We start from the raw sequence: 27,179 nt of genomic DNA, 5'->3' as shown, positions 1-27,179 counted from the left end.
ATTTATTCTTTCAATATCAAAGCTTTGCTTTTGCCATCCAGACACAAAGCTTTACGACTCAGTGATCATTATGGGTCTCTTTCAGCTGGAGATATTCTGTGATTCTTTGAGTGCTAAAACAAATGAACCCGTAGGCTACACTATCAAGACTGGCACATGTGACCTTTGCCCTTTAAAAGCAAATGTTAGGCCATACTGCAGGGACAACCAAAACCAAAAATCAAATACTCCCTCAATGTCGGAAGCCTAGAGGACATGAGGCAGAGCAGTTCAGGAATTTACAACACAGAGCATTAAAAGAGAAAGGAAATCTAGGGTAACACAGCATGAAAGGGGTGGCAAATATGATGTAGAATGGGGAGAAACACAGGAAGCAGGAAACAGCCAAAACAAAAATTTTGTAAACTGTGGAAGGAGAAAGCTAAAAAAAGAGCCATGTTGTTTTGTTGAAGAAGAGAATGGTAGAATGGTCATTCGTCACAATCCGGGAGATTAAAAAAAAAAAAAGGTATATCTTTTCAAGAAATTAGCTGAGTTTTCTGTGTAGTCTAGATGGGAATTTAAATCTGAAATAATTATACTCAAATCTGGGGCTTGAAAGACTGGCAGACAGAATCAACAGAGAAATCAGGTCAGGAAAAAGTGTGATCTATTATTTTTATATTTCCTATTTATAAGCCATAGCTTTGGAGGGTTTTCATAGCTGTTGCTTTTGAAGGAGGAAAATGGTCTCCTGAGAAGTGGGTGTTTTCTTTGGAACATGTTTAACCAGCCCACTACACGCCTAAATATTTAAAAGCTAACTACATGAGATAAAAATCATAACATTTACATTTCATAACCTGAAGAAACAAGGACCATAAGCAAATGGATAAGGTGATTCTAGAATGAATCAGATAGCTGAATCAGACACCAAGTTCTCCAGTTGCAAGATCCCAAAGGTGGAATTCTCTATAACAAGTTCTGAATAAACTTTGTTTATATTGATGTCTAAATGCAGACTTCAAATCTTCCAGAGAACTTTTGTCAGATTTACAAGAGGCCAGAAAGAGTAAAATGCACACCCTAACTTCAAATTCCAACCATAGCCTGAAGGAAAAGATGTCAAGAGACTGCTATTTAGTATGATACTCATCTTACATAGGTCTAAAGGTCTAAAAATCAGGCATCTACTCTAAACCATGGTGGTAAAGACAAAGGAGCCTGGGAATATCTAATGTACATGAGTGAATGCACCACCCTTCTGTGCCCCAACCATTTCTCAGGATAAGGTCTGTATCTGTATTATCACACCTGTTATGCTCTGTTTCCACAGAAAACATACCCAGGTGTGGGGAACAAAACACAGGAACAGCATGTGCCGACCAGATCACCTATTTAGACAACCAGGAGATTGGAAGCCCAGCCTACTTCAGAGCAAATTCATCGGTCTCTGTTTAGACACTGCTACAATTAACTCCATGTGGCAATTTAGACCTTCTCTAGGTGAACAGCTCTCTGCAGGTTTCTACAACAACAGAAGAGGTGTATGTGATCAACTTTGAACAAATTTCTAGCATTTGAGTATGTAAAATTTGATAGATTATTTCTAGTTTTGTTAGGGAACTGTCAGGAGTATCTTAAATTAGCACTTGCGCTTCAGTTAGGTGTTTGAGCCATAGATGTCTGCAATACATGGATGGACATCTCCCCAAAAACCTGTAAACCAAAGTAAGTTCCTGACTTAGCTGTACATATTTGAATCTATCAGCACTGATGTTCCACTTCTTTCTAACTTTTTGTCCCAGTTTAGTGGTCAAGGGAAGCCAAAACCAACAGAACAGAATTGCTCTCTGTTGCCCCACTCCACCCTCCCTAGAGAAGACGAAAGGAGAACAAGAGACTAAAATAGATTAAGAGAACAGGGAAGGGACAGTAACACATGCAATGAGGAACAAATATGTACAAATATATACAAAACCTGATCTTGATGACCACTGTTGGAGGGTCTCTTGCAGCAGAGCCAACTTGGGAAAGGGGTCCACAGTTCTTCCCAGCACCCTCTCTCTAGGTTCTCATATTGGTACCATAAAATTATCCTGGGCCTCCTCAAGTCATAAGACCTTTGTATGTCATGGAAAAAACTCAGAATTCACTGTGGGCACAAAGTTTATGTTTCAGTATTAGAAGACAAGCTATATTCCTAACAAAGCAAATGCCAGTTGTTTACCACTGTACATAGACTTATTCAGTGGAGACCAGAGCTTATGCCATCCTCATTCTCAAAAGATGGCACTTAAGCCTGACCGTACAGTGTTCCACCATAAATAATATATTATTGAGTACTGATATTTTCTGATAGAAAGAAAACAATTGAAAACTAAAAGCTAGATTCGGAGTTTAGACTTATATCACTTAGAAATTTATCAGAACATACACAAGCCTGGACTTGGAAAAACATCTGGACTTTGCTTTCAGTAGTCTTTTGCAGTTGGTGAATTTTTTTCTCCAAGAGAATGTGACTATGTGAATGTCTTTATTTACTTCTTTACCACATTAACAGTTGTTAATGCAAAGTGTCATAAATAAACAGTTGTATTCTGTGCCAAATAGGTATATTAAAGACTATGCAAAATTGATCATTATGGATTGCCCTGTCTGTGTGGGTGATCCACTACTCATAATGTCAGGAATTTTGGAAGAAATGGCTGCTAACATTTTGTTTTACCTTTCTTTCACCCACCCAAAACATAACAAAGCATGATCATGGGTTTATTTGAAGTGTTAGAGAACAGCTAGGCTGCAGTACTCTGATTTACACAAAAGCTAAAACAAAACTAAAATGCTTCGTTTCCCCAGCAGACTCTCTCTGTGGGTCTAACTTGCTTTATATTTAACAAGATGCAAATATTTAAAAGATTGGAAATCTTTAAAGGAAATGCAACTTAATAATAATTAAAAAAGTTGTTATAATAGCCTCTGTATCATTTTCTCAGGCACATTTGCAAAAAAAAAAAATAAATTAAGGAATGTTTGAACATCTTCAAGAAAACAGGAAAATACAAACCTAACACTCTAACACACACCTATTCTGTGCTAGCACAGACATCAAAGGGAACAGAGTCAGAAACAAAGCAGTATTTTACGCAAGTTACCGCAATGTTCAACCTTGGGTGGCAGCAGCAATGGTTCTTTATTGTTCACTATTCCCTTTAGTCATTACTAACTCCTTTCTAAACCAAAGGAATTGGAATAACTATCATGGAATACTAAAAAGAAATTCCAGTGTTGGGTTTCAAATCCTGCTACTGATTTTGCTAGACCCAGATTAGTTTTCGACAGACAAGTAAAAATCCTGGTGCGTACCTGTTTGTGCTAAACATGTCTGTTCCTAGTCTACCCCTAACTGTTAAGAAAAAAAAAAAAAATTGTTTAAATAAATTCAATTGTCAGCAAGTATAGTCACATCAAACCATCTTTAGGAAATTTTGTGGATCTGCCAAATGAGCTTGAATATTCAGGAATCTTAATCTTATTCCAAAGAGCAATACTGCAAAGAGCTTTATTTTACCACCTTTCACAAATACTACATCCATGACTCCATCATACATCCATGCACACCCTGTTTGTTCCAATGTATGTTTATGAAACCAGTTTTGGGGTCAGGAATGTAGTTGTATATTACACAGCAGTGACTTAAGGTACTAATCTGTGATCTCTGGACTTGTGTGATGCAGCACCAAAGATATTGAAATGAATGAGGAAGGTAAACAGCCTTATCACTCACAGATCCATGGTGCAGCTAAATTAGTCACCGTCTCTCTGTAGAATAGGAGACAAGCACCTCATCCTCCAGCAAAATATTTGAACTAATTTCTCACTCTGCCAAGATTTCTCTATTCACACCCTCTTTTAATCCAGTCTATTCAGGATGGAAAGTCTTTCAAAGTAAATTAAAATCTTGTCCTCCATCATGAGTTAAGAGAAATGAAGTAGTGTCATCAAAATTTTAAGGTGTGGTACACATTTTTTAAAAGGCCAAAGTTTCTTGGAGAAGATAAAATAGATTTATGTGCTGCAAGTATATAAAAATTAGATAGCTTTCTTACTTTTTCTACTAAAACACAGTAAGTCCCTATAGCTACACTGTGTAATATTACTCGTATTCTTAAGTTGAATGCAATGCTAAAAGAGTGGTTTTATTTTGGACTATAAAAATCAACATGTATGTACAAAATGGGAATTTTTTACTTTCATTGCACTGGCTCAGATTAATACCATAGAAATATTTGAATCAATCACCAAAAAATTATATCTCCAGCTCTGGGGTTCTCTGTTTCTTTTCCCGTTTTGCTTATTATGAGATAGCTGATTATTCTTCTTTGGTTCTAATAGTGGTGACAAAACTTCATTATGAAAAGCAATCTTCTCCTATCATTTATAAATAGTTGTCTATGAACTTTTAACCTGGCAAATTACTGTCATGCAAAAAAAATTAGGTAACAATAATCACCACTTGTAGGCAGGTATGTACTGTTAAAAAAAATCAGAAAAGGGAAAAATTGGTATTATTCCACTCAAAGGTAACTATTTGGTTGCTGTCACTCTGCAAGATTCACAACAGCTCATCTGTGCTGCCTTTAGCAGCTATGCTCATGCTCAAGTCTTAATCTGCAAAGTCAGTTTTCTCCATATTGCCTGAGGAGACAGAAGAAAAGGAGTTCTTCTTCCACCTTTCACCCCTGTGCTCATTTTTGTGACTAAGGTTCCTTGCTAGGAATGCCAACACACTTCAGGCTACAGCCACCATACAGGTTGAATTGAAGAATAAAATCATGGTGTAGCATGACTGTATAGATGCTGCTGAAGACAATCACATATGTCAAAAATGTCTGAAGAAAAGCTGTGGACTTATCAGAATGTAATTCAATGCATAGTTACTTATTATTCTACTGCAGCATTACTGGTATTTTTGTGGTATATTTAGTGCATCATGTCAGAGACACTAAAATACATGCTTCCCAAAGATGTCACTGTTAGAAGAACACAACATTCTAAATATTGGCACTCTGAGCTGCATACTTTGTTCCCTGTCATTGGGGTATGACTCCTGAATAAATACAGACATTTCAGTTGCAGATGATTCCCTTTTCTATTCTCTTTTGCTAAGATCAAATGCTTTTAAAAACAACATTCCTGCCTCTGTTGGATTAAAAGGTAATGTATTAATTTTGTTTGTTTTACTGTGAAAGCTTTGAGGTGCAGGGGTCACAGCTGGACAGTACTGTGAGGATTTCTACAATGCCAGCTATCTTTCATTTCCTTAGGAAATTTGTAAGGAAAAATAACAGATGGATCTAATGGATGCTCATTAACAAGTTGCAAAAAATTTAACATCAGTTGTATGTAACAGAATCATAGCATTGCTTGAATTAAATGTTTACAAGTTGTCAATAATGTACCTAGCATTCAGCTGATTTGAGTCAGTGTAGATGAATTTAAGTCAGTGGTCATGCTTTGATATGTACAGGTTGAAGCCCTGCTTCAAATTGCAATAGGGTGTGGAGGGGGTTATATCTGTAATAGGATAAGTGGGTTATCCTAAAAACAGCTTAGGTGGCTCTACCTTCTATGTCTTCAGCAGATAATTTGGCATACTAGTATGAAGAAGAGCTTTAGGCCAAATCCATCATAGTAATTTATTTTATCAAAGTCTTTGAGTCAGCAGTACAAACAGTAATTAGGTTAGGTCCATTGCCCAAGAATAATAATAATAAAAAAAAGTTAAAGAGGAATTTCTTAACCATAATAAATAAATAGGGAATACAGTGACAAAGCAACTTAAGCATCTCCACAAAGCTCCCAAGATATTGTTAGAGTCTCAAGCAAGACGTGCAGCCCCCAATTGATCTGGCAGAAAATTGGCAGCTGTTTCTTGGCAGTGATAGTAGATTACTTTGACTTTTAGTCCAGGAAGTGAGTTAGACTTCATTTGGCCTCTGAATTCCACCTGCTCAGCAATCCACCCTTGGTGAATTTGTTCTGCTTACTAAAGATGTTCATTCACAGAACTCTTGAGAAGGGATTAATACAGATTGGGACTTTTAGATCTTATTCATAATTTTGCATGTAAGTTTAGCCATTGCGCATGATGGATCTTTCAATCTAATTGAAGTAATTTTTTTCAGCTGCTAGCATATCCTGGCTCAGAATTCAACATTTATTAAAAATATAATAGTACTGAGCCATTTTAAACAAAGCAAAGATTTGTGGGTGGCACTTTGGGAGCTAGGCAAAAAATTGTGAAGCAAGTCAATTCTAGGCTTCCTTGAACATTTGTAACTATGGTATGAGCTCTTATTTGCAGTTAAGGCTTGTCCTGTTATTTTCAAGTAGGAGCTGATAATGGGCATTTTCTTGTTAGGAAATAACTATAACTGTCAGAACCAAACGCTGCTAAACACAGGTGCTTTTGTATCCTACTCTTTGTGAATATTGGTAGCTTAGGAGATCAGAACTCTGGCAGATTACAGGGATTTACACTGTACTAGGTACTTTCTCTGTACACAGAGAAAAATAAGACCAAAAAACGCACACTTACAAACATGATGACAACATTTGGCATCCACTCCCTAGAGGCTCAAAGACTGTCCAAGATGCAGTACAATAGAAAGTCCGAAATTGTGGAGTGTTAATAGCTAAATAACATGCTTGGATACTACTTGAACTTCCATCAACTTCAGAAGCTTAAAGTTTTTGAACAGACTCCTCTTCCATAGCAGCAATACTCAGAGTCCATATAACAGAGGCCTTCCTAATTATATTAGTTTAATGAGATCAGGAATAGGATCTGATACATCTGATAGCAGAGGTACATCATATTTGATCAGAAAGAATATTAAATAGAGAATCTCTCAGAGGGCAACAGAAATTACCTTCTGCTCTTAAACATAACCATAATAAGGAGTGGTAAAAATGCAAAAGATAAATAGCGTAAAGAATACTGCAAACATTATCTGCTCAGACAAGAAACAGGTATGAGAACACTAATTACTTCAGGACTGGTTTAACAAAACACAAAACATTTTCTGTTTCTCCAGCAAAATAAAGAGGGCAAGGAGGGGAAGAAAAAAAAGGTCTCCATGAAAACCTAATGTTTTAGCCGACATATTTTGTCAACTTTATCATCAGCTCATTCTCACAGTGGAAATTAAGAAAAATGAAAAATAATTTAAAAAATATTCTCATTCTCAGTACTCTTTTCTCCGTGTTTGTATTAGGTAGACCTAAAAGTTAAACTTCAGAAGTTGCTGCAAGCTTGTTACATGCTAAGTAAGAGAAATGAATTATGAAAGATCTCTTTGATCTTACTGCCAGGAGTTCAGAATCATTCTGTTGAGCAAAATGTATGTATGGAAAAAAAAAAACAAAACAGCCATTATTTTCAAGTGATGACTCTAAGCAGAAGTACTGAGAAATCTTAGAAAACTTTTTTTTTTTTCTCTCCTTTCTGTCTTACATGCTTTGCAACTGTACAAAGAAAATGCTTCTGAAAAAAAAGAAAAAAAGACCAAAAAAAAAAAAAGGGCATGATGAGCAGGGGAAGAAACAAGTACTTGCCACAATACATTTCTAGTGCACATATGCTTCACCCAAGATATGTTTTTAAACACTAAAATACTGTAGCAATCTTTGAATAATGAAAGAATAGTGGAATTAAAAGTACTTGAAAGTCTCCATTAACCTGTTTTTATATCAGTTTCACTGGACCCTAATGTTTTTCAGCTCAGTACTTCAACACAAACCATAATATAAATTTGTTTGATTGTTTAGCAACACATTAAAAATAAGAATACATTTCAAACATGTTATGCACATATGAGGGCAAGGAAATTCCCACAGAACATTCCCAGTGTTGTTGATTTTGATGCGCTAAAGGGAGCAGTATATTGCTAAAATTCTGGCAGTAAACTGAAGAGAGAAATCCAGTTTTTCCCCTCTTGATAGAACTGGCTATTGCTAAAACGGCTCTGAATTCATTGACTCATCACTGGGTGGGTAAGACAATATAATCTTACAAGTTCTCAAGTAATGTTTTGCTTTTTGAAACAAACCTCAAACCTCTGAAGTATTTTACCAAAAAGATATTTTCAGAGATTCTATACAGTTTCTCATACAATACTTTAAGCATTATTTTATCCTTGTGCTTTTCTCGGGATACTAATCAGAAAGTTAATGTAGTATTTCTGGCAAATGTGAACCTTGCATTTTTACTGTCCTGGGGGGGAAGTCCTTCCCTTGCATGTAATTATGGATTGGAATACATATGCAGCAACCTACTACCTCAATTTCTCATTGACAAGCTAGAAGTATGATTTAGTACAATCTTACTATAAGTCTCTGGTGAAAGAAATATCCACATTAAAAAAAAAAAACAACACTAACAAACAATACCACAAAAACTATTCTTCATTGCTTTACTTTCTTTTCTCTCCTAAAATAAACCCAAATGTAGTATTTCACTTAAAATGATAAGCAACTTGCTTAACTTCATCCATCTGAACTGTGTGTACACACTGCAAACCAGGCATTGAGCCTCCCCCTATGTATAATAGTAGGAAAAATGCTCTCTTTCTCTGCCCAAATATAACGTAGAAAGTTAACTCAACTGTGAATGCCCTTCCATGCAAAACCTAGATGCAATTTAGGTCACTTCCCACCTGGCTTGTTTACCAGCTTTCTCTTAAGGTTTCTTTCTAATATTTTTCATTGCACGTTTCTCCTATTTTCTTTGGAGCACTTTCCATGTTCTCAGCAATAATTTCCTTCAGGTATCTACCTCGACTGCCTCTTTGTACATGCAATTGCTATGGGTTCTGACCTGTCTGAACACTATTATTCACAGCAGTCTGCATTGATTTATAAGAATGGACTCTCATGACCAGCAGAAATACTCTCAGTATCTGCCCTCACATTACTGTAATAAACAAAACCAGGAAAACTACATATGATGCACATTAGGGAAGGGTGTTCCAATTTACTGTGTCAGGCTTCTGAAAGATGAATAGAGAATGGTCACACCAAGTATGGCTCCTTCCTCTAGGCCTGTCTTCTATTTTTCTGCAGCCTTCCCACTTCAAAATTAAGGAAGCATGCTGAATAAAATATACTTTCAGATCAACAGGACTGTCAAATGAAGTGGTTATTGCCACTTAGGTCTTTCAGACATGCAATTACGCAAATCCACCAAGCACAGTTCTGGCTACATTTTCTTGACTTACTTGAAATCACTGTTAGAAGAATGAATTTACATACGGGCATCTCCTGCTCCTGTTATAATTGGCATTTTTAAATTAAAATGTACAACGGTTTTAAAATTCCTGCTTTCCAGCTTTCAAGTAGTTAGCATTTTGTTGTTTTTTTCCCCCTTATTGTTTAGTAAAGATGTAATGAATGACTAAGAATCAGCAAGAAATTAAGAACATAGATTAAGATATTTGTCAATACTAGTCTTATTTCTAAAACACATGATTTCTGAAATAAGTTTTTTACTTAGAAGTGTCCTTCTCAGTTTTAATTGGGGGAAAAAAAAAAAAAAAGAAAAAAAAAAAAGAGATTGTCAGCTCTTTCAGCTTTTTCTGAATTCTCCAACTTCTCCTGCTTTGAGTGACAAAATGAAAAATAGATTAAATAATCTTAAGTTTGGCATTGCTGTTGTTGACATATTCTTTGTGAGTCCTTTTTCTCACCATTTTCATCTAGTATATTTCTTTTAGTTATTCTTAATGTTTTCATGGAAACAAATAATTTTTAAATATCTGACAAATATCGTGCTTTAGCATTTCTCAGATAGAGAAACACTGAAATCATGTGAATTTTTCTATCTCATAAAGCAAAATTCTTAAGCTATGAAACATTTCACAACATGGTATTTCTGTTTTTTGAAACTTTGGAACGTACTCTAATATTAAACTTGAGCAAATGTATGTGTGCCATTCCCCAAACACAAAAACTACAGTACTGCACACACATTCAAGGACTTAAATCTCTTGCCAGTATGTACCCTAACAGCATTACTGTTCAGAAAGATTTAAAGCTAATTGCTAATTGTGTCACATCTCTATAGTATGAATCATAGAAACAAGAAAAGACTCAGTAGGTGACTGTTGAATTATTAGTAGAAGTGGTGGTAACAGTGTGCATATATTGCCTTGGAAAATACCAAGATAATTTCTATGCCACAAAGAGTACATAATGTAAATTAGGGAGACAATGTAATGAGAAATGCTTACAGCCTTTCAATAACACATTTGCAAATAAATGAATTGAAAATAACAGATATTTCATATAAACATTCTGTGTTCTTTTTCTGTTAACTGCTCTAAGTTGACCTGCAGCAAGATTGCTAAACTTGCAAAGATACTAACACCAAGAAACTAAGCAGGTGTTTATTTCTGCTTGTAGCATGCATTGGGAAACTGTGAAAGAACGATGATGCTGGGCTAGATCCAGATTTCTCTGGAGTCTATACATTTCTTGTTTTCGTCTATCTGTAAGTAGCTCAAAAATCAAGTTTCCTTAAACATGGGTTATCTACCCTGCATTTTAAACCATACCACTAAGTACTTTTTTGCTTACTATTTCAAATAAAGAAAATTTCCATAAGTAGTAATAACCCTGGGTGTTCTCTACTGGGTTTACACTTTCTATAAGTGTTCTAATGCAGAATTTGTTGATTTGATAACTGTAATGTGCACTACCTACAGTATGACATCTGGTGAATCAATCTCTATTAACATAGTGCTACATTACAATTCAGTCCAAGGATTTTATGTTCATTAGACAAAGAAAATAATGCTTATTGGTGACAAACTACCAACGTCAAGCCAAGCATGCTGTGCTTCTGCATATTTCATTATAACTTGTGATATTTCTCTATGTTCAGCATGCTCATCTGCTCACTGGTTTTCTGAGGGGAGAAACTGGGGAGTGTCATCACTGCCAAAACAAACCATTAAAAGGGAATCATTATAGTTAAGTTCATAATGAAATATTATGCTGCACCACTCCTAATTCCATCATTAGGGGTTCCTAATTACAGTGCACTCAGTTTTTAGCCTGAATGTTGAACTAGTTACTTTTCTCTCTCACTGAAAGGTTACTATCTTTCCACACATTTTTTGAGAAACCTGGCAAAAAAATTCTGCTGTTAAACTAGTTCTGTACAATCAGAACAATTTAATTTTTTTTTTAAGAGAAACACTCTTTGAACAGCAGTCCAATACTTACTAATATGTAAAATCAATGACTTTGTTTTCTGTAAAGTGCATTGCAGAGGCCTCACAGGCTGATTTTTTTAAACAATGCCTAATGCTACAGTAACAATGACTACTTGCTTCTGCTGGACTCTGTCTGAATAAAATGAGCTAAACAGGTTTCACTAGGGATGACTGTTGACATTAAACAGCAACAGATCCTCCAATCTCTGAGAAGTCAGCATCACATTATATTTTGCCCCTAGCAATATCATGTTTACCATAAAGTTTATATACTAGCTGAGCAAAGCTCTGAGGGGAGATGTCCTCTCTAGAAGCAGGGAGAACACAGCAGAACTAACTAAGCATACACTGAGCAAACAGTGGAGCCACATTCCCACATCAACAATGAAAATTGACATCAGCTCCATGGTTTCAAAGCAACATCCCCCTACGTTACTGAACTTTTATTTTTGGGGAGGGATTTCTTTCACAGTAAGTCAGATATGCACAATATAGACCTCTAAATGACAGCTCATCCTCCTGAGATTCTTCTGTAATCCACTGAGGGAAAAAAAAAAAAAAAGAAAAAAAAAAAAAAAAGGTGCAGATTTATGACTTGAGGCATCTAACCAACTTTGGATGCCTACTCCAGGGTAAGATGAATCACCAATTGCAAGTTCCTATTTCTCCCTGCTAAGTGTAAGAGGAGACCAGGTTGAGGCAGTGGAATGTAGGCTTCTACTTTCGGTCTGATGACTAAATTCAGCCTCCTGAGCCTGCAGATTAGAACTGCTATTCATAGAGATGCTTACCAAAGTGGAATGAGATTTGATCTTTTCTAATCTTTCTAGCTGTCACCAATGTAAAGACAGCAACATACTTAATATTGCTGATCTGTTAAAAATAAGGAAGAAAAAAAGACAATGAAATTATAAAATCAGCTATGAAATAAGGAAATAGCACTTTACATATGGAAGTTAGTGAATCTGATCAAGAAAAACTGAATTTGCTTGCTGATGATGTAGGAGTTTGTTTAACTGATTTCTATCAATGCTAATGACACTGTATGCTGCCAATATTGTATCAAGTGGTCCTACTATAAACAGAATTAATTTTCCAAAGCCAAAATTAAAATTAACCTTAATTTTATACAATAAATATGTGTGTGTGTGTGTTCATGGATATGGGTGTATCTTTGTGCTAATGAGAGTGTGTGCATGCATGTGCATCAGCTCTCTTTCATATCACATGAAGCTGCTTCATAAAAGGACATTCCCTTCTTTGTTTGGGTTATGCTACCATTAGATAAATTTATTCTTTAGCTTGAAGGGTCTTATTTCTGATATAGTGATAGACAAATGTGAATGATAGTTCAGAGTGAAGGATTCCTTTCAGCTTTTTTTACTGTGAAAAATAGAGAAGGGAACCAAATTAAAAAGGCTCTTTGGTTAAGATTCCAGTATGTCTTCCTTTTTGGCAGGTTTGCTTTGTACTGTGGAAACCACCCTCACCATATAGACAGATGAAAAATTAAAATAACAACAGACCAAATGAAAGTATGAGCAGTGAGAAGGTAAAATGTCCAAGAACATCTGGGTTCATAGACTAATGAGGTGTTCAATTCATAGTTCTGAATAATTTTATTTTTGGGGAGTTATAAAAATGATAAGAAAGAGTCATGGTAGCCTTTGTCTCAGTTTAATTTTATCCAGTGTCATGGAAGCCCAAAAGGGACAGCAAAGGGAAACACAGCAGCCAAGCAGAAGTTAGCACTTGTGACAAATCAGGAGCCATCCAATACATTGATACCCGGTTTGCCCCATAAAATGTTCTGTATCAGATATATAAAAAGAAAGTTCAAGAAAGAAAATTGTAGATATCTGTGAAACAAACAGCCTGTAAGAAAACATTATTTGCCTTGTCATTCTGAGTCACTTAAGATACATTGTAAGATCACCACTCATTAATGTTATTGAAGTGCATATTTTACCCAGCACTGCTTGGGAAAAATCAACCTGTGAACCTAATTTTCCTCTTTTAAATTTCACATCCTTCCAGCATCTGAAATGCCTGGGAACAAACATTATGGTTCCCATTTTTCATGTAAAACCCTGCTTCACATTTGACTGTAAGGGATGAGCAGAAACAAGGAATTTCACATTAGAGTGATTGCTAGTGCTAAGACCTTTCAAAGATAAGTTGTTGCCATCAACCTGCTCCTCAAAGTCAGCTCCCCCTCTCCACCCTCTCTGTTGTTGCAACATGCAAAGTTTGTTATATTTACATGGAAGCCTGGGTAGAAAATAATACACCAGATTAAGAAAACAATAAACTACATAATAATATGAGTGCATGACTATAAAACCTGGCAATTTGGACCTGCACAGGGGCAACCCAGAGAACAGATTTAGAGTTCATATAAATCTCTTTTTTTCATGTTGAACATGAATGAAATAAACCCATGACAGTATGCACCTAGAAAGTGTTCTCATCCACTACAGAAGAGACAGGCATGACTTCCAGTGGAGGCAAGCCCAGATCCCTCCAGACTCACAACCTCCCTAGGTTGAGCTCATTTCCCATAGTTCATAAACTATGTCATGAATTCAAACCTATACTGTTTTTTTGGAACTAGGTAATCTGAATAAAATTAAATAACTAGCTCAGAAGGCATCTTTCCATTTTGCCTTCACAGTTACCTTTTCTATTACTCAATTTCAAAGAATTCAAAAGGACTGAATACACCTGACCTAACCTTTTTAAAAGGCTCTTATACGGCCTTCAATATCTTAATTGGTGACTTATGCTGTATCATATCCTAGCAAAGAGGAATTTTTCATGCAACCTCTGATTATGTTTTTCCAAAACGTGTATTTCAACTCCAAATTATAACAATAAAAATATTTAGTCAAGTTGGCATTCTGTATTTCACCTTTTATGTCATATATCGTATACCTCTAATGAGGTTTTCAAGCGATATGTGTCAAAAAATCATCTTGAAAGTCCAAGGAAACCAGGTACACACAACCATATACAACCTTGCATAAAATGCCACATATTCCTCAAGAACAAATCATGAGGATAATTCCTTAAATTATCGTTTTTTTTCTTTTCAAATATAGAACTCCTTTTCCTCTCAAAACATTCTGAATATTCTTCAGGAAATAAACTTTTCTTGTGATTTATCAAGAGTTATAATACTACTTCATTATTGTTTTTAACAATCTGATCTCCCTTTATTACTGTTTTAATCAGGAATCACACATAATCCTAAACACCTATGAGGGATTTAAAGAAAAATAATTCAGCTGAGTCACTGAAATAAGAATGCTGAAAGATCTCAGATACAGATAGATCTTCCTGATACATATAGGTATCAGATCTGAAATGTCAAACACAATTACTTTAACTATGAATCTCCATGTAACTCCCAACATTATGCAGGCTCTCCTCTCCCCTCAGCAATTTATAGGACTTGTTTTCAGAGAAGTGTAACATTCAACCTGCAGAGGTATTGGCTGAGATAAGAGCTGTAATTTAACATGGAAATATCCCCAACATCCATTCTTGCAAATTAAGCAAGCGATGAAAACTGTCAAGAAGGAAATGCTAAAAATGTCTCACTATGCAGGCTATATCTAAAGTTTCAAGGCTATTTTTTATTGATAGAGTCATAGAATGATTAAGGTTGGAAGACACCTTCAAGATCACTGAGTCCAACCATAATCCAACTACCACAACCACTAAATAATATTATGAAGTGCCACATCTAAACACTTATTGAACACCTCCAGGGATGGTGACTCCACCACCTCTCTGGGAAGCCCATTCCAATGCCTCACCACTCTTTCAGTAAATAAATTTTTCCTAATATCCAACCTAAACATGCCCTGGCACAACTTAAACCCATTTCTTCTCATTCTATCACTAGTTCAACCCATTGTTTGGGATCCTCTAATCAAGGCAAAACATCCCTGATTCTGATGATAGAGCAGAAACTAAGTTTTGGGAATTCCACATAACATCAAATCTTTTCAAATAAGTAATTTTGATATTAAAACATTAAGCCCTCCCACCTTCTCAGGCATGCTGGAAAGACCAAAGACTGTAGGTCAGGACAGGCAGCTACCAAGTCTCCTTGGTGCTACAATGCTGACAAGCTCTGATCTCCTCATAAGGGCTTACCTCCTCCTCTCTGTAGCACCAAGGAGACCAGGACAAAGCAAGATCCACAGAAGAAGCAGAGAGTAGCTGCTGTCCTTTGGGTGACAAATCAAAGAGGTATTTGGCAGGGAAAGGCAGCTGTTTAAGAAGAGGGACATCTGAAGCATCATCTTTCATGAATCATTGGCATTGCTTGTGTAAATGATGATGGTGTGGAGCCCACAGTGCTAAACAACTGGGTTGAACCTGTGGAGTTGGATCCACCAGTACTCCCTATTGTTATATCTTCTCACTCTCACTGTACACAGGCAAGGGGGCTGGTCATTCATGCAACTAATGTATTAATGTCACTGTGCAACACCAGTAATCTCTAATGATGATCTTAGCCAGGGGGTGGAATATCAATGGACAACATAAGCCCTCTTTAGAAGGCTAAGAGGAAGTGGGCAGAAGCAGTTTGCTCATGAGTACAGGGGCTGAGTACAGCTGTAAAGAAAGCTGAACTGAGCTCAACAAAAAGGGCACTGCAAGTTTGCCTTTGTTTCAGAAAAATGGCACTACCAATTGAGCAGATCACCTGGCTGTATAAACGGCCTTTGTGCTAAAATTTATCGTATAAAAATGTGTTCATTCTACTTTATTCCTAATAAATTTGAGAATAGTAATTTTGTGTATTCTGTGTTTTACAAGTGGTCCTAAGGATGTTCTCTAGTCCAAACATACAGACCCTGTGTAGCTGCAGCACCTTTAGGTACAGCCTTGGCTGAGACAGCTGTGCTTATAGGACGAAAAATTGTAGGTGCATTGTGCACTTTGGAGCATCAAAAGTAGATGTGCTTGGTGCAAATGCATCCTTTGTCTTGCCTAGATGTCTCAATATTTCTTCTTTAATCTTCACCAATTAGGGTACCACTCATCAGGCAAAAAACTCCCTGACATCAGACAGACAGTATGTTCTTTACTCCTTCCTAAGAAGGGCTCAACAATGCCTGTCTCATGTTTGCCTGGTATTTGTAGGTATCTGAAATTCATACTGACTTCATGTCTTTCACAAGATCCAGAAGATCCTTAGGACATGAACTTGGGGTGCACATCACCATTGAGGCTGCTCTTGGGATTGGGGTTAGCCGTCTGAGAGTCTACAGGCTTGTAGACTTTTCCTTTTTTTTAATGTAAAGGACTTAATGAACCATGAACAAAAGGAACTTCTCAACAGGTATGCATTTTTTAATATGGAATTACATTCACACTCTCATGCCTCCAATCCCCTTAAGTGGAATATGGGTAAGTTCCTTAAATATATTTTGCATACAGACATAATTGGTGGTACTTTGTAATCTGGCCCTACACATTCAGTGGGTACACAAAGAAATATCCAGGATTCTAGACTTCATAGTTTATGATGGATATTAAATTTAAGACTTACTTTTGACTATAAAATTCTGTCTGACTGGCATAACAGTTCTGTAGGAGCTTCCACAGCACGGAAAAGCATACCAAAAGTAAAAGCAGAATTAGAGGCAAGAAGAGATCAATGGTTTCTGTTTAGTAAAGTATGAACTCTGTCCTTTACTTGCATAAAGTGCTATCATGGTCCTAAGGAAAAGACAAGAGATAGAAAAAAAAAAAAATTTCTGTCTCGCATAATTTTCCAGGGAATCAGAAACTGTATTCATTAGAAAAGGCTACAATTTTGTTTGTCAAGATGAATATTCATAGCATTAACTCATTAACTGCTCTTTGCTAGAACTATTTCAATAAGACAGATATTTGTACAGTTTCTCCTCTGCAAAGAACAGTCTTTGTCTCAGATCATCTCACATGAAGGCAAAACGTTTTTCAAGATTATTTAATAACCTTATATTTCCTTATAAAAAAATTGGAAAAAAAAGTTTACTGGAATATTCCATTATAGATTAGGATGGTAGGTAAGGATGCATGCACACCCATGCCCGTTACCATTGTTTTGATCTGCTACAGTTTCTCATAGGAGACTGAAGATAATACATGCTCACCAATAAAGACAAACTTATACTCTGTGTAGAGGTGATCTCACTCTGTGAGCCTTACAGTTCTGCATGGGCATGGCTATTTTGCTTCATATTGACCTATTATGTTTTTTGTTGTTGACTGGATTAATTCTGATCAGATGGTTTCAGAGAAAAAACAATTTGCATATATTACAAATTACAGCTGTGTAAGTTTCTAATTTTTAAATTGCTTTATATTGTATTTCCTTCACAAAAAGCATAAAATAACCTTATTAGTATTGTGCTTCAGACTGAAATCTCAAATAAAGCCATTATTTGCACATCTGCAGAATATTCCATCTCCTGATTTTTTGTTTCTGGTACACAATTATCATCAACAGTAGGCCACAAATCCCATTTGATTATTGTATTGGATTTAGGTAAACTCTCCAGACTATAGGACAGCTGGTATTTGCATTTAGACTGAACACCTGTCATGAGCAAAATAGTCTTAACTAGGGGATTTTTTGCTTAATTTAGTTCACTACCAATTAACACCAACTTCTGTTTACTCATTCAGGTACTGGGAAAAAAGGAACATAAACAAGAAAACAGAAACATAAGCAAACAATCTTTTTCCCTCTTCTCCAGGCTCAACTTAAGTCAAATATCTACAGTTTTACTCATTTCAACTTGTTTTCACTGCAGGTTACGATTAGTCCATCCTTCTCCCTTTGGAGAGGCAATGGGAGCACAGGCAGATGTTAGTGACCTGCTGCAGCAACTGGACACTCACAAATCTTTGGGGCTGGTGGGATCCACACAAGAGTCTTGAGAGAGCTGGCAGAGAAGCTTGCCAAGTCTCTCTCCTATGCCTCAGTCCATGTGGATCCCCTGTGGACAAAGTCCCTCACCTGTTGTGCATTGTCCATGGGCTGCAGTCCCTCAGGGTTGTCCCTGTCCCAACTTAAATCTACTATGGCTGTAGTCTTACACTCTTCTAGGTGTGCCCAACATACACATACCGCAAAGCTAAGGAATATAGGATGCACTATTCTTACAACACATATGCAAGCCAATTCTGCACCATCAACGCCAGTCAGGGCTCTGATCTTAGTTTCACAGTATAAGTAAGAAAAATTGACCTGTGTGTGTGCCCCTCAGTACAGGAAACCACTATAGTAAAACTGATCTGTCCATTTAGGTCATTTTAGCACTGTGAGTCTTAATGGAGTCAATAAGTATGTGCAACTATCCTATTTAAAGCATTCTATGAGATGTTTCATTAAATGGGGAGCTTGCTGAATCTGTGGAAGTAAGGCAGAGACACTGCTCTCTTTCTGTCCATGGGAATTCAACAGCTTCCACTGACCCTTTGGAACTGTGATCCTGCCAGAGGGCTGATCTTCAGTGACAGGCACTTTGCACTTCCATCTGAACTAAGGCAGCCTGAGGGAAAAAATGATAAAAAACTTACTCAATCTCGTTGAGCCTGGAAAAACAGTTTGGATATTGATTTGTGGCTCCTTGACCTTTTTGAAATTACATAATTGGCTCTAAGGAAGAAAATGCTGCACAGTGCTGACATAAATAAAGATCTTAATTAGGTCCTGACAGAATATGCTCAAACTCCTCCTATATTTACAAATTAATTTCCATGGCAAAGAATTTAGAGCATCATCTCAGAGGTTTTTAAAGTTAATTTATAAAATGTATATTGGATTGTGACAAGTAAAGTTGAAATATTTTTTTAAAAATTCAAATTGTAACCTGGGTTAAAGCCTTCACATCTGGTATCTTTCTCAGATACTCTTACTAGAGAAAATAAAATTTTAAAGGCATTCTTAAAAGGTAATTCTACATTCATTGTGCATATTAAGGTAAAATAGAAATTCAGTTGTTAATATTACTGTATATGATTTAACATAAACAACAAACTAAAACAGGGAATGTCTGATCAATTACTGTCTTAGTGATGTGTACCCTGTATAAGATAATGCCCAAACTTTACACAGTAGTGGTTAGAAGAAATTGTTCCATAATAGAAGTTAGATGCATCATCTTCCTTACAAGCAAAAAGGTCCCGATCTATTATTTATATTTGATAACTTCTGATCAAGTGTCAGTACAGTTACTGCCTCCAGAGCACTGCCTCCAGTGACACTACCATGTTACCTCTCCTCAGCAGACGGAACCATGAATGATGCACACTGACTCAATTATTCTGAGAATTGTATAAAACATTCTGCGTTCTTAAAAGTATACACTTTAAAGGTAATTTGCTACCTTTGGCTTTATGAGCTTTGACAGTTGTGGTGTAAAAGAGCAACAGAGCAAGGACCTGTCTGGCGGGTACCTGTCATCCTGGGGCTTGGCTGCAGGGCAGGCGCAGCTCAGAGCTGGCACAGCCAAGGGTGTCCTGGCCTGCTATGACTCTGAGGAGAAGCTCCTGGACACATGACTGGGAGACAATGGACAGAGCTAATCCTGGCCCATGGCAGCTGCTCTTAGCTGATCCCCACCAGGAACCTGGCTTGGGTGTCAAGTTGCAGCTGGGCCTGGGCCTGTTGTGGGCCCCTCTGAGCTAGACCTTGGCTCCAGCTTCCAGGCGGGTGGCCTGGCCATAGCCCAGCCTTGTCCCAGGGCCCTGCCTGCCCATCCTCAGCCTGTGTCTGATCCTGGTTCCCCTGACCAGGCCTGCAGGATAATATTTTGGCTCATCCCCAACCTTTCTCCATCCCCATCCCCAGGGAGGCTGCCCTCAGCCTTTTGGGGGGTGTGCTCTGGCTGCCAGGCCCTGTCCTCCTGCTCCCTGGATCCCCCACGGCCCCTGGTCCACAGCAAACTGCTGACCCTCACTGCACCCCAAAGCCAAGTCCCTGGAAAGATCTGCTTGAGCTAGTATCTCTTTCCTCCCCCTCCTCCCCTCCCACCTCACTCAGGAGACACTTCCTGATTTTGCACCACATAACCAAGCTTGTACATACATATGTATAACCAAGTAGAGTTACCCAAGTCGATTTTATTTACTTCAAAACTACTCAGCTGCCATAGAGCTTGTGAACAGTTTGCAAATCCCAAAGCGCACTGTATTAAATGAGGGGACAGTCTGGCTTCTAACTGCACAACTGCATGAAATTAAGTGAATGGTGAGGTTACAGACTTGCAGAGGTAGAGCTCCACAAGCTGATCATAAAGGGAGTCCCACAAGGAAGAAGGAAGATAGTGGTGTATGTTTCATGCTATATATCAGCTGGCTGACAGCAGTGGAAAATTTGAACCAAAGAGACAATCACTGTAAAGCTTTATGCATTACATTTAAAATCTTTGCCCTTTTCTCCATTAGTGGGATCTATTCACCTCCCATATAAATCATTCCCAGCCAAGCAGAGGTTGGAAACTTCATGGGAAACCTTGGGACAACTTGGGCCTCAGATGTGGAATCACATCTTGCAGAAAAAACCTCTATTTTCTTAGTTTGCAATCCAAAACAGAAAATAACATTTATAAATTATACCAGCTGTTGCTCCTGCTGTGTGTGCCCTCTAAGTCAACACCATCTTGCATTAAAAATGGTATGTCTGTATCCAGATACAGCCTGGGATATAGATCCTCTAGAAAACAAAAGCTGTTCCAAGGTTATTATGTCCTTTTAAAGTATGGTGTCTTATAATCACATTCACAGAATATGAGAATGGCTTGGATTTAGAGACACCTTTAAGATTATCAAGTTCCAAACCCCCTGCCATGGGCAGGGATACCTCCCACTAGACCAAGTTGCTTATTTCTTCAAGTGAATGTACCAGTGCAGATTCATTCAAGTTTTTAAATCTTATTGAATAAAAATCTAAGCCATAAACTTGCTATATAACAAGATTTCTTCAGAGACTCTGCTTTAACTCAGTAGTTCTTCAGTCCATGAAATGATAGTCACATATTTCCTTTTCCCTATTCAGTCATTGAGATACAACTCAGAGCAAAGGAAGTATCATAAAGATTTATTTATTTTAAGCTTTGCCACATCTTAAGAACAATTGACCATCCTCCACATAAACCATCTTGCTAAAGATAAAACATAAATAGCTATATTAATTTGGAAAAATTTCTCACTACACCCACAACAGTAATTCACAGAAATAACATGAGATCTGCAGTACATATCTCTTTAGTAGAGAACCATTTAGAAATAGATTTAGACCTTGGAACCCATATAAGAAGAGTTAAGAATGAATAACCTGTAGATCTGATCAGAATTTATAGATGGCAGGAAGAGATGCTTATACTGGCAGCAGTGAGTTTTTGGCCTTTTCACTACTGTAATGCCATAATGATTAAGAAAATTTACCCTGAAGAGGCCACAAAGGTATGTGAAATGATCAACAAATCTTAGGGGACTGACAATTATTGTCCTCGGCAGCTGCACAGCTTTTACATGTCTGTGGAGCACATGGGTACTATCAAGGCTTTCCTAGATAAAAATACTGAGAAGATAGTTACAGTTCAGGGTACAAGAACAATAATTGAAGTCACAAAAAAAAACACAAAAAAAACCACAAAACAAAACAAAACAAAACAAAAAAAAAACAAAACAAAAACCAAACCAAAACCAGTCTTGATGTGACAAAAGCTTTTATTATAAGCAAATGTTTGACTATTAATTATAGTTATCACTCAGAGCATTTTGCTGGTTACAAAACTAAAACTATAGATGTCATTATTCAAGGCCATGCCTTTCCTTAAGGGAAAAAAAATCCAAAACTTTACTACAGCCTTTATTTACTTTATCAGGCCCAATATACAGTTCCACTTTCTCTTTGTTTTTCCAGATGTTGCTACTATAATTGCATTTAGCAACTCACACGTGTCTTAGTAAAAGCCTTAGGACTTTTCCTTCTAAGCTGTTTTGCCTTGTTCATGGCAAAGTACTGTTACTGTCACCAAACAGCTAAACAAGGCTTTGAAGTTTCCTAAAGCTATTTCTTATAATAATAGCTTCCAAGATTACACTTACTTGGTAGGTGAGAGTAATACTATTGATTAAACCTCTCAATCAGCTGCCAGACAGAGAAATCTAAGCAAGCCCTATCTGAGCAACTAAAAATACCAGTACAGCCAGTGTCAATGCAATGTAGTAGGCATTCTGGCTGCTGACAGTCCTACAGACTTCTGCATTTCCCCAGGGATATAATATATTCATCTGCTTTCAGGCCTAAGGGAATATACAAATCCTACCCATTTCTTCCACTGGGAAAATAAATAAAGTCATGCAGACTTTTAGTTATTTTTTCAGATATGTCAGAGATAGAAATAACATATATGTTCCTTGGCCCAACTTCTCTCTTGTATATGAAGCAAAAATTGTTTATTTACCTAAAGTTTGGGAAATTACTTATTATTAAACAATTTTTGCTGTGACTGTACAGCGATAGGCAATTGTTATACAAATGGTTTATAAATAGTCAGAAAGCCATCTTCTAATATTTTACCAATTTAACAGGAACTACCTACAGGTACACCACAGTATTGCAAGAGATTATTCACAATGACCTGGAAGGTGACTCATTTCAGATTTGGGGCAGGGTTGGGGAGAGAAAAGTCTGAGCTACAGGCAGGCAAATGAATGAAGGGAACATCTCTGCTCCATATCTAAAATAGAGGTTGCAGGCTCAACCAGAATAAAATTGTAATGTTTTTGCAATCTAGATAATCTCAACAACTGAAAGTATGTGAAGGAATTTGGAGTTGAAAGCAGCTGCACGGAAAACTAAAAGAACTTTTTTATCTGCTATTATTGTACGTTCAGTAATGAGGGGCTAGAATTCATTACAATTTATTACTAGATGAAAAATAAATTCAAAGAATCACTGGGATCTATTAAATGTAAAGTGCAATCCAAAGTTTTTCAAAACATTTATCCTTTCCTAGTTACTAAGACTAATATTAGCTGCATATGAATATCAAATGAAATTCCATTTCAAGTATTTTTTTCTTAAAACAGTATGCCAGATTCAATCTCTCCTATAAATGGTTCTGTTAAAGACAGTTGTTTCAAATACCAACATACCAATCCACATCTTTACTGGGGCGGGGAAGGAAAGGGAGTATGAGGAGAGAAGAGAATTTATAAGATCTAACTATAGATTAGATATCCCCTCTTCATTTTTCTTTCCATGCCATTAATTGAAGTACCTCTCTTCTTTTTCATTTGATCCTCTGTATATTCTCTGTAAGAATTTTAAAAGGAATTTTTGAAAAGAGTGCTAAATTTGGCTATCCAAATTCAGACATTTTAAAGCTCAATAAACCAATTAACAAAAACAAAAACCAAAACCAGACAACCAAAAAAAAACAACAAAAAGGCTTGGTCTGACTAGAATTATTTTTTAAAGTTTAATATTCATTTTGACCTATTCTTTAACATATTATGATAAATTAAGTTGCTTTTACAATTTCTTTTTTTTTTTATTCTTAAGAAGAAATCAACTCTGGGCAAGAAACTCATCAATTCACACAATTTTAACAAATTGTCAGTATCTTTTCAGTGTGAAAACATTTACTCTATAAATTCCTGATCAACATGTAAAGTTAGCGCTACTTAGTTCATATACTGTGAGCCAGATCCTACTGCACTTTTAAGCTGCTTAAATACTACAGAAAGGAGGCAATCTGACCATAGGAAGCAGCTGAAGATTTTTTGTCAGAGGTACCAATAGTGCCAGGTTTCATGGCTATATCACCTACATCTCTCCACCACTAGTCTGTCTGCCAGGTGTGTCGGAGAAGAATGGAGTGTATTAGAGCTAAAAAGGAGTCTCTTCTGGCATGACTTTATTAGGGCTATTGCAAGAACATTGCAATTTAGAGCAATCCAGGAACTGCTCTAGGTTGCCACATTTGAAAACTGAATATCCATAAAGTGATCTATAACAGGAGCCTGGGGAAGTCCTTGTCACTCACTTATTTCATCTAAGGGAACATCAGTGCAGGAAATAATAGTGCAGCTTTTCTAAGAACCTGTTAAATCTTGATTATAGGGATAGCATAAGATAGAACATTTCTAATATGAGGGTTGAGGAATTATAGCGAAAGCTAGAACGGAATTCAAGTTTGCCTGTGTGAGTGAGACTAAGAAAACTCAGAGGTTTTGGGTTCTTTTTCTTTCAATAATCCTCTATATTGCAATGTAGAGGAAGAGTCAGTCCAATGAATTTGAGAGGCACTAAATATGCTTGATCTGGACTTCTTTTTCGCAAACCTTTGGCTTTCACATCATTGCCTTACATCTGCATTTTCCAAATCATTATTCTATTGCCAAGCTATTGTACACATTTCAGGATGCCAGCCAAATTCTAATAATGGCATCATTAAGAGAGAGGCATTGCAATGGTAAGCGCTGTATTACTTTGCTCATTTTGCCATTCAGTGATGTCAGTAATATCCTGTTCTTTAAGAACTCTAATTAAATTCTTTCATTGAAATAATCAACATTTGTGTTTTCAACCACTTTGCAATTACAGTAATTCTTTGTTTGCCAGCTGTGAGAATTTCCTATCCTACCCTCTCACATCAGAAAACTGAAGGGGAAAAGTTCATTTCACACTTATATAATGTACTCTTGGTTGAGGTAGGTAACAGACATATTTTGCTCATAATACTAAAGCCTAAGTTACTAAGACAGCTTGGAATAGATTCAAGTCACATAAATAAGCTGTCAAATGCAGTCTTAACAGAGTGTCTTCAGAAACCAGTGTCCTTCAATTTGTAGATCATACAGCTAATCCACTCACTGATGCAGGAAGAATATTATCAGTCTTCATTTGGATCTAAATCAACCAAAAATATTAAACAGTATATTTTAATTATACCAAAAGTCATTTGCAGAAGGTTTGCACGTGAGTAGGACTCTGGTTCATAAAATCTAAAATATTAAACTAGCCGTAAACCATGCCAGGAAAAAAGATTAAAAACAAAACCAGACTACATGTAAGTTATATTTCAGAGAATGTTCTGCTGTGCACTTTTGAACCTCTTCCTACCAGTGTTGCACTGCATAGCGTCGTGAACCTAGAGCCAATAATTATTTCTTCCATAATGCAGAGCCTGATGTTGAACTTCAGGTTAAATTCACTGTCAAGGAGAGCCAGTAGCTCACAGTAGAAACCTAGATAATTGTTCTGGCTTAACAGAAGCAAGCTGCCAAAAACTACAACGTAGAAACATGAAACACAGGAACAGGAGCACCCTTATTTGCCTGGAATCCACAACTTTAAATAAAGGCTCATGCTTTTATTTGTACACAGCTTTTCTATGGGACATAATAGCTACAACCCTCCCTCTTGAAAGTCCCATGTCTTGGGTAGACTGAAAGGTTAGAAACACACCTCTTCTATTTCACAGGAGGGTGAATGAAGCCACCTTTCACCCCATCCACTGAAGCTTTGATGTCAGGTGGAAAAGAATGCAGGATTCTACATGCAGAAAAAGCCTAGAATCATGCACCGTTTTAAGTTGTAAAGGACCTTTGGAGGTAGTCTAGCACAACTTCCTGTTGAAAGTAACCTGATCTAGCTTCAGAGTAGCCTGATCTAACTTTACTCAGGACTTTGTTCAGACAAGTTTTGTGGAGCCCGTTATACTGCTTGGTCATTCACGGGGAGTACACTTTTCATTCTTTAAGTCCAGTTTTGCACCACTGTTTCTTATCCTTTCATCATGCACCTGTGAGAGGAGTCTAGCTGTATCTTGTCTATAACTCTGTTAGGTACTGCAAGACTGCAATTAGTTCTACCCTTTACCACACTAAACAATAGCATTTTTCCCCACAGCACAACTGGTCCCATTATAAACCACTGAGTTATGCCATTTGAAATTGCTTGGAATGGACTTTGATCACTATGCTTGCTGGTTTAGCCAGTTCTCCACCCCCTGAATACTTTACCAATCCAAGCCGTATCTCAGTTTGGCAAAGAGGATACCATGGGAATTAATTACATAAGTATTGCTAAAGTCAAGTTAAAGGATATCTACTGCAGTCTTCATATCCCTGGAGTTAGTCATTTGATCATATAAGGAACTGAAGCTGTTCAGGCACAACCTGCCTTAGCCTGTGCTAACTGTTCCTCCTCTTTGTCCTCTCTCACTGTGGAAAAGATTTCTAGAAGGATTTATTCTGTAAATTTTCCTAGATGCAGAAGTGACACTGACCAGGCTGCAGATCTCCAGATCCCCCTTCTTTTCTTTTACATGGGCATAACATTATCTTTCCTCAGACAATGAGGACCTCCTACAATTGTCAAAAAGCAATAGGAACTGGGGCCTTGGAATGTTGGCTAGTTCTCTCAACATACTTGCAGGCAACCGAGCTGGTCCCAAACCTGTGGGCTTGTGTTGGGCAGGGGATTCTGTGCCCTTTGGCAGAGTGGTGAACAACAGGAGCATTTGTTCTGTGCTTCTAACAAAAACACTTCTACCTTTAGCACAAACATGAGTCAAAGACTTGGTCTACAAACTGACTGAGGATCAGAAGGGGAAAGGTAAGTCCTAACAGTACTAGTGTGCTTTCAGGTGGTGTCAGGATGCTTCTTCAGTAACAGTAGGAAGAAAGATTTAAATGGCATTTTCTGTGACTGACACAGAGTAATGAATTCAGAAAAAGATGAAGTAATAAAAGAGACAGATATATAGTCTCACTGTAATCAATAAGTTCAGACAAAAAGGACTGAAACTTTGACTAAAAGAACTCACCAAACATGAATTTTGTACGCCACCAACCTCAGTAACCAGTGAAGACAAACAAAACATTACTTTC

Source organism: Apus apus, chromosome 2, assembly GCF_020740795.1.
Source record: "Apus apus isolate bApuApu2 chromosome 2, bApuApu2.pri.cur, whole genome shotgun sequence".
In the NCBI taxonomy this organism is placed as follows: Eukaryota; Metazoa; Chordata; class Aves; order Apodiformes; family Apodidae; genus Apus; species Apus apus.
Note: the sequence above shows the minus strand (reverse complement) of the source record.